At 39.1% G+C, this 7,818-nt stretch overlaps 5 non-coding genes across 5 annotated transcripts in view; all 5 read left to right on the top strand.

Annotated features, from left to right (window-relative positions):
* The first annotated feature begins 5,432 nt into the window (after nucleotides 1–5,432).
* trnak-uuu (transfer RNA lysine (anticodon UUU)) lies at nucleotides 5,433–5,505 on the top strand. The gene has a single exon. It is a non-coding gene; the product is annotated as a tRNA-Lys (tRNA).
* A 120-nt stretch (nucleotides 5,506–5,625) lies between these two features.
* Nucleotides 5,626–5,707, top strand: trnas-uga (transfer RNA serine (anticodon UGA)). The gene has a single exon. It is a non-coding gene; the product is annotated as a tRNA-Ser (tRNA).
* Nucleotides 5,708–6,608: 901 nt separating this feature from the next.
* trnak-uuu (transfer RNA lysine (anticodon UUU)) lies at nucleotides 6,609–6,681 on the top strand. The gene has a single exon. It is a non-coding gene; the product is annotated as a tRNA-Lys (tRNA).
* Nucleotides 6,682–6,801: 120 nt separating this feature from the next.
* On the top strand, nucleotides 6,802–6,883 carry trnas-aga (transfer RNA serine (anticodon AGA)). Its single transcript has one exon. It is a non-coding gene; the product is annotated as a tRNA-Ser (tRNA).
* Nucleotides 6,884–7,783: 900 nt separating this feature from the next.
* trnak-uuu (transfer RNA lysine (anticodon UUU)) overlaps nucleotides 7,784–7,818 on the top strand; it is a 73-nt gene continuing 38 nt past the window's right edge. Inside the window, exon 1 of the tRNA in view lies at nucleotides 7,784–7,818. This exon is cut by the window's right edge and continues 38 nt beyond it. This is a non-coding gene — a tRNA (tRNA-Lys).

Below are 7,818 nucleotides of genomic sequence, written 5' to 3'. Positions count from 1 at the left end.
AGTAAATAGGAGGGTGATTGAGGAGAGAAGCAAGAGAAAGTCAGTAGTGGAGCATCCTACTGGTCGTCTGTGCAGATTCTGCCACCTGCCACTGAAACAAGCACCCAACAGTCCTCATATTCACACTGGTTTCCCTGGAGTGGCAGGTAAATACATTTACTGTCCTGCTAAAGTGTTTTCCCTTTATCAGGCTCAGGGAATGAGTGCAGACATTTCATGGAAAGACTTTCAGCAGTCTCCATTCTATGAGGCTGAGAAGCAGAGGTGGATTGAGGAAAAGAAAAAATGACTTCACTGACAAATGACATGCCCAGACCTCAAATACTGTTTATAGCACAAAGAAGATAGTTTACTGAAGATAGTTTGCAGTTTCATCAGCAGAAGTCAGCTTCAATACTCGCACAGGAGTTCGTAGGCCGCCCCGCTTACAGTTACAAAGATCACAGCAGTTATACGATTTCCAAGGTCTAAGCTACGTCATTGCTTACAGGATGAATGATTCTCATTGGCTATGAAATAGATAAACACAGTAATTTTCCACACATATACAGATAGACTGAAGCATATCTCCATCGATTATGCAGCTGAAGTTAGGCACGTCATGACCTTCCAGGTCGCAGATTTGGGTTGCTGGGCGCCAGCATGTCCAGAACAACAACTCAGTCAATCTCCAATAATGCCAGTGGTTCCTTAACCTGTAACCAAGAAGACTAACACACACACCGACACACAGCTTTTCCAAGGTTGGATTTGGCCAGGCTCTCACTATAAACAGGAGAGTCCTCTCAAAACATCAAGATAATGCGTTCTTTCTCTCAAGGATAGCTAAACTTTAGTCTAACTGGAAAGAAAGGCTTTAACAAAGAAATGGCCCCTTAAACTATTGGCTTCAATGACCCCTATATGTTTTAACACATTGAAGACCTTTCTCAAACACAATACAAGTCAAGTCAAGTCATCCTCATTTATATAGCGCTTTTAACAATGTAGATTGTTTCAAAGCAGCTTTACAGAGATAAAGATATAATTTAAGGTAACAGAGATTGGTTTGGTTTTATAGTGGCTCTTGAAAAATGTTTTTTCCAGCTAAAGTTAGTTTTGATTGATTCACTTCCATCTAAATGATAGTTTGTTATTAAGGGTAACCTTCTTTCTCTCAAGGATAGCTAAACTTTAGTCTAACTGGAAAGAAAGGCTTTAACAAAGAAATGGCCCCATAAACGATTGGCTTCAATGACCCCTATATGTTTAAACACATTGAAGACCTTTCTCAAACACAAAACAAGTCCCTATTTCATTTCTGGAAGCTGTGTTAAATAAGCAAGCACTGCATTCAGATATCAAATACAGACATTAAAGAATACATGAAAAGAACATTTCAGTAATCACACTGGTAACTTATATAAATAAAGTAAAATCTCCAGAGAAGTCATTCAATTCATTTGATATTTAGAAGGAAAAATATTGATTAATACCTTAATTATAATCAATCATTACATATACATTGAAGCAGCAGTGGATTCCAATCCACCCCCTTCATCTTGCAGCGGAAGCTGATGGTGAGGGCATCGGAGGAGTGTTTTTGGTCATCTGTTTTTGCTGCTGTTTTAAAAGATACTGCTGCAAATTGTACATTTTGCTGCCTGGCACACACTTCTGCCTCATTATAAAGAAAGCATATCCGTCTGCCCTGGTATCCCAAATCTTCCTCCAAGTGTCTTGTGCTCTGGATCCAAATCCAACAGTATTGTCATCCTCTGTCAAAACTGGCACTGGATCTGGCCTTTGAGACAGATACTGTTTAAGATCTTCAATTTCCTTGAAGCTTCTTGAATACTCAAGAAAGGAAATGAGGCTATCCTTGCATGGACCCTCTGGGTTGAACTGCCCAGCCTGTTCTTCTTCCTCAACCTTATCGGACAGGTACAAAGCATAGCTGACATCATTCTCTAATAACAACTTGAAAGACTTGCCCTTGTACTTGCCGAACTGAAGAATGCATTCTCCCAACACCTCTTGCTTGTCAGAGACATCCCCTCCTCTATGTAACACAACAGAACGGGCGTTCAACTTGACCAGATCTTCTCTTTGAGGTGTTGACTTGTCCTGCAGTAAGGGGTTGTCTTTAATTCTTTTTGCCTCTTCTGATGGGTCCCGGCGTAAATGGCCCGACGGGCCTTTCCTGAAAGACACTTTGACTTTCCCTGGGAAGAACACTGTTTTCTTCATGATGCTGTTCTGAAATCAGAATGTATTCATTGGTGTCTCAGCATAAGCATTTAAATACTTACAGTAACAAAATGAAATAAGACAGTTAATACTAAAGCATCAGTGATATACATAAAAGAGTTATTTTACAATGCTATAATATTCCATAATATTACTGTTTCTTAACTGAATAAATGCAGCCTTAGAGCACGTACTGTTTATTAAATTTGCATTATTTAATATTCATTATTTAAATTGCTTTAAAAATGTATATATGTATATATAAAAAGTTAACAAGTTAACTAATTAAAAATGTTAAATTATACCATTAAATTGTACACATATGTATATATATATTTGTTTCTAATTTAAATGTAATATATGTGTGTGTCTGATATTAATTACATTATAGGAGGACCAAACCCGCAGAAATTAAAAATTAATAAATAAACATGTAAACAAATAAAAAGATAAATTTGATAATAGGAAAATAAAGGAATAAACGACTTGATAAAATAAATATGATTTATTCTTTATCAAACTAATTTTTGTATTATTTCCCTTAATTTATTTTCTGCTTTTATTTATTTGTTAATTAATATTTATATTTGGTCAGCAAGACCAACCAACCTAATTATCATGCACATCAAAAAAATGTAAGAATAGATATAAAACTAAAGAAAGAAAATTAAAAATAAATAAAGATTAAAATAAATAAATCTGGAAATAAATACATATTGGAATAAATAAATAAACAAATAAATGAATGCATAAATAAATATAAGAATAAATGGAACAAACAAATAAATAAAATAATAAATAAATACAATTAAAAATAATACAAATACATTAAAATATAAAAGCAAAAAATTATAAATTAGGGGAAAAATATACAAAAATACATTTGATTAAAATGAATCATGTTTATTTTATCAAGTCTTTTATTCCTTTATTTATTTTCCTATTATCACATTTATTTATTTATCTATCTATTTATTAATTCATTTATTGATTCATTTTTAATTGCAGGTTTGGTCCTCCATACTACTGCACATTACATCTTACTGCACTGTTAACATATATTTTAAGCATATTTTTAACAGAATAAATTAGTGACGGAATAATGTTCTTTGACTTGTTAGGTGTACTGTTTCTTATCGTCACAATCCATTCAACACGATAACAATACGATTACATGACAATATACATGCAATTTAAATGATACAAATATTTGAATAATAATGTATATGCGGTCACCTGAGGGAAAATGTGTCTGCAATTTGCATACCCTTTGGTAAATGTATTTCATGAACAATGCTCACCTAACAAGTCAAATAACATTATTCCGTCACTAATTTATTCTGTTAAATTCATATTCAGTCAGTATAGTTCTGACAGCATGACTTAAGTATTACTTCATTCATTTACTCATTTATAATCATCCAGTCATAATGCAGCTCCTTCTTTAAAGATTTTCTAACATCTAAATAATGAATTAAATCAGCTCATCTTCATCTTCAAGTCCACATGGGTGTCCTAGCAGAGTAACAACATGTATTGTGCACATGAACCCAAAATTAAATGCCACTTCGGTTGATATTTTGTAATAAAAGGCAAGAACATTCAAACAAATGTCCAAACACATTTTTCGGTCACTTCATTTGAAATAGTATATGTATAAAGACCATTAACTTACTTGTAAAGAATGTGGGCTCTTTTCCAGGCAGGGGTAGTGTGGAACTATGTGTAGGATGAGGTGCAGTCGGTCTCAAAGATAGATTCTGTGAAATTCTATCTCCAAACCGAGAGTCTAAAGGGGAAATCTCTCCTTTATTACTTTTAACCTCTGTAAAAAGCAAGAAAGAGTAGAATAGTGAGAAAGCAAACATAGTTATTTTTTCTACTGCTGCTGAATCATTTACAAATTTGGTAACTATCATGCGGTAATTGTCAAAATTCCTGTCGATTTGGGATGGGCCACAGTTGCTAAAGTTCACTCACGTGTCTGCCTTTTAATTTTATTCTTAAAGCGAGTTCCTAGAATTTCACACAATAAATGTATATATTCACATTATATACTAGAATTACATCTCTTGTGCCTTAATTTCAAAGGCAACATAAGTAATTTTCAAATAACTAAAATAACTTCAAAACAATAATAAAACATTAATTATACGCTGTATATGTTCTAATCGCTAGGTGTCAGTACACTCACTGGCTGTTACCTAGAGTGCCGTGGGCTTGCTATTTGTTCCAAACAACATGGCTTTTGACGCAAGTTTACAGTAACGATAAAAGCATGTGAAGATGCTTTCCAGCATTGACAGCATGCGCCTGCTTTAGTTTGTAACCTTCTGGAGGCCTAGCTTAAACTTTATAAAAGGAAAAAAAGTCACTGTTACAGGATTACCCTTGTAAAGAGTTATGTTGGTAAGAAACAGTTTTGTCTACAAGCTAAAGATGACAACTCCCCTTTGTAGTCTGGGACATGTCGGGTAGACCGGTAGCTCGCTGTGATCGTATAGTGGTTAGTACTCTGCATTTTGGCCGCAGCAACCCCGGTTCGAATCCGGTGAGTTTTCTGGGTGCCATTGAAATTGAGCTCCATGTCACCACCTCTCCTCACCCCGTCCTTCAAACTACTCTTTTTGTGCACGGCGCGTGTCCTTGATGTGCTCTGGATGTTCGAGTGAATTGAAACTGGGACCTTCTTTGAAAGCATGAGTTCTCAGGTTCGAACCCCTAGAGAAAAGACTGAAAACGAAACGCTCCTATTTATTTCGGAAGAATCTTGTTTCAGAGAGAATATGGTGCGTGTATATTTTCTAATCGCTACGTGTCAGTACACTCGCTGGCTGTTACCTAGAGTGCCGCGGGCTTGCTATTTGCTACAAACAACTGCGCCTTTGACACAAGTTTACAATAACGATAAGAGCGCGGCAAGTCAACAGCATTGAAGCGTGTGAAGAGGCTTTCCAGACAAGTAGCAGTGAGTTTTTGTTCTTTTTCCTAGCATTATTTTCCTTTAATGACTATTATCATCAGTCTAATAGGCTGCATTCTCACTAATTTGCAAATATATTTTGACATACCAGAGGTTTTGACGGCCGTTCTGAATCTTCGAAGAAGGAAACGCAATGCATTGGAGGACACTCTTTTTTCTGCGCCAATACGATTCATTTTGCTGTGCGTTCGCACGCAGCACGCACGCTTCTCGAGCAAGAGCCCGGATAGCTCAGTTGGTAAAGCATCAGACTTTTAATCTGAGGGTCCAGGGTTCAAGTCCCTGTTCGGGTGAAAGAGCCTCTTTTTGTGGAGCGGTACGTTTTGTTGTTGAGTTCTTGCTGATCTACACTGGCCTCGGGCAGCGACGCTGCAAGGCAGCAAGGCAAACGACATGCCCCTTTCAGACAGCTTGTAGTCGTGGCCGAGTGGTTAAGGCGATGGACTTGAAATCCATTGGGGTCTCCCCACGCAGGTTCGAATCCTGCCGACTACGTTGACAGCATTCGTCTGCTTTAGTTTGTAACCTTCTGGAGGCCTAGCTTAAACTTTATAAAAGGAAAAAAAGTCACTGTTACAGGATTACCCTTGAATAAAGTAATGTTGGTAAGAAACAGTTTTGTCTGCAAGCTAAAGATGACAAGGCCCCTTTGTAGTCAGGGACACGTCGGGTAGACCGGTAGCTCGCCGTGATCGTATAGTGGTTAGTACTCTGCGTTGTGGCCGCAGCGAATCCGGGTCACGGCAAGGTTTTCTGGGTGCCATTGAAATTGAGCTCCATGTCACCACCTCTCCTCACCCCGTCCTTCGGCCTACTCTTTTTGTGCACGGCGCGTGCCCTTGATGTGCTCTGGATGTTCGAGTGAATTGAAACTGGGACCTTCTTTGAAAGCATGAGCTCTCAGGTTCGAACCCTTAGAGAAAAGGCTGAAAACGAAACACTCCTATTTATTTCGGAAGAATCTTGCTTCAGAGAGAATATGGTGCGTGTATATTTTCTAATCGCTAGGTGTCAGTACACTCGCTGGCTGTTACCTAGAGTGCCGCGGGCTTGCTATTTGCTACAAACAACTGCGCCTTTGACACAAGTTTACAATAACGATAAGAGCGCGGCAAGTCAACAGCATTGAAGCGTGTGAAGAGGCTTTCCAGACAAGTAGCAGTGAGTTTTTGTTCTTTTTCCTAGCATTATTTTCCTTTAATGACTATTATCATCAGTCTAATAGGCTGGATTCTCACTAATTTGCAAATATATTTTGACATAGCAGACGTTTTGACGGCCGTTCTGAATCTTCGAAGAAGGAAACGCAATGCATTGGAGGACACGCTTTTTTCTGCGCCAATATGATTCATTTTGCTGTGCGTTCCCACGCAGTACGCACGCTTCTCGAGCAAGAGCCTGGATAGCTCAGTCGGTAAAGCATCAGACTTTTAATCTGAGGGTCCAGGGTTCAAGTCCCTGTTTAGGCGAACAAGCCTCTTTTTGTGGAGCTGTACGTTTTGTTGTTGAGTTCTTGCTGATCTACACTGGCCTCGGGCAGCGACGCTGCAAGGCACCAAAGCAAACGACATGCCCCTTTCAGCAAGCTTGTAGTCGTGGCCGAGTGGTTATTGCGATGGACTAGAAATCCATTGGGGTCTCCCCGCGCAGGTTCGAATCCTGCCGACTACGTTGAAAGCATGCGTCTGCTTTAGTTTGTAACCTTCTGGAGGCCTAGCTTAAACTTTATAAAAGGAGAAAAAGTCACTGTTACAGGATTACCCTTGAATAGAGTAATGTTGGTAAGAAACAGTTTTGTCTGCAAGCTAAAGATGACAAGGCCCCTTTGTAGTAAGGGACACGTCGGGTAGACCGGTAGCTTGCCGTGATCGTATAGTGGTTAGTACTCTGCGTTGTGGCCGCAGCGAATCCGGGTCACGGCAAGGTTTTCTGGGTGCCATTGAAATTGAGCTCCATGTCACCACCTCTCCTCACCCAGTCCTTCGGCCTACTCTTTTTGTGCACGGCGCGTGTCCTTGATGTGCTCTGGATGTTCGAGTGAATTGAAACTGGGACCTTCTTTGAAAGCATGAGCTCTCAGGTTCGAAGCCTTGGAGAAAAGGCTGAAAACGAAACGCTCCTATTTATTTCGGAAGAATCTTGCTTCAGAGAGAATATGGTGCGTGTATATTTTCTAATCGCTAGGTGTCAGTACACTCGCTGGCTGTTACCTAGAGTGCCACGGGCTTGCTATTTGCTACAAACAACTGCGCCTTTGACACAAGTTTACAATAACGATAAGAGCGCGGCCAGTCAACAGCATTGAAGCGTGTGAAGAGGCTTTCCATACAAGTAGCAGTGAGTTTTTGTTCTTTTTCCTAGCATTATTTTCCTTTAATGACTATTATCATCAGTCTAATAGGCTGCATTCCCACTAATTTGCAAATATATTTTGACATAGCAGACGTTTTGACGGCCGTTCTGAATCTTCGAAGAAGGAAACGCAATGCATTGGAGACACTCTTTTTTCTGCGCCAATTCGATTCATTTTGCTGTGCGTTCGCACGCAGCACGCACGCTTCTCGAGCAAGAGCCCGGATAGCTCAGTCGGTAAAGCATCAGACTTT

The sequence above is a fragment of the Siphateles boraxobius genome, unplaced genomic scaffold (genome assembly GCF_051911475.1).
Source record: "Siphateles boraxobius isolate OS27281-9 unplaced genomic scaffold, OSU_SipBor_1 51, whole genome shotgun sequence".
Taxonomy (NCBI): Eukaryota; Metazoa; Chordata; class Actinopteri; order Cypriniformes; family Leuciscidae; genus Siphateles; species Siphateles boraxobius.
Note: the sequence above shows the minus strand (reverse complement) of the source record. Positions and strands in the feature narration are given on the sequence as shown.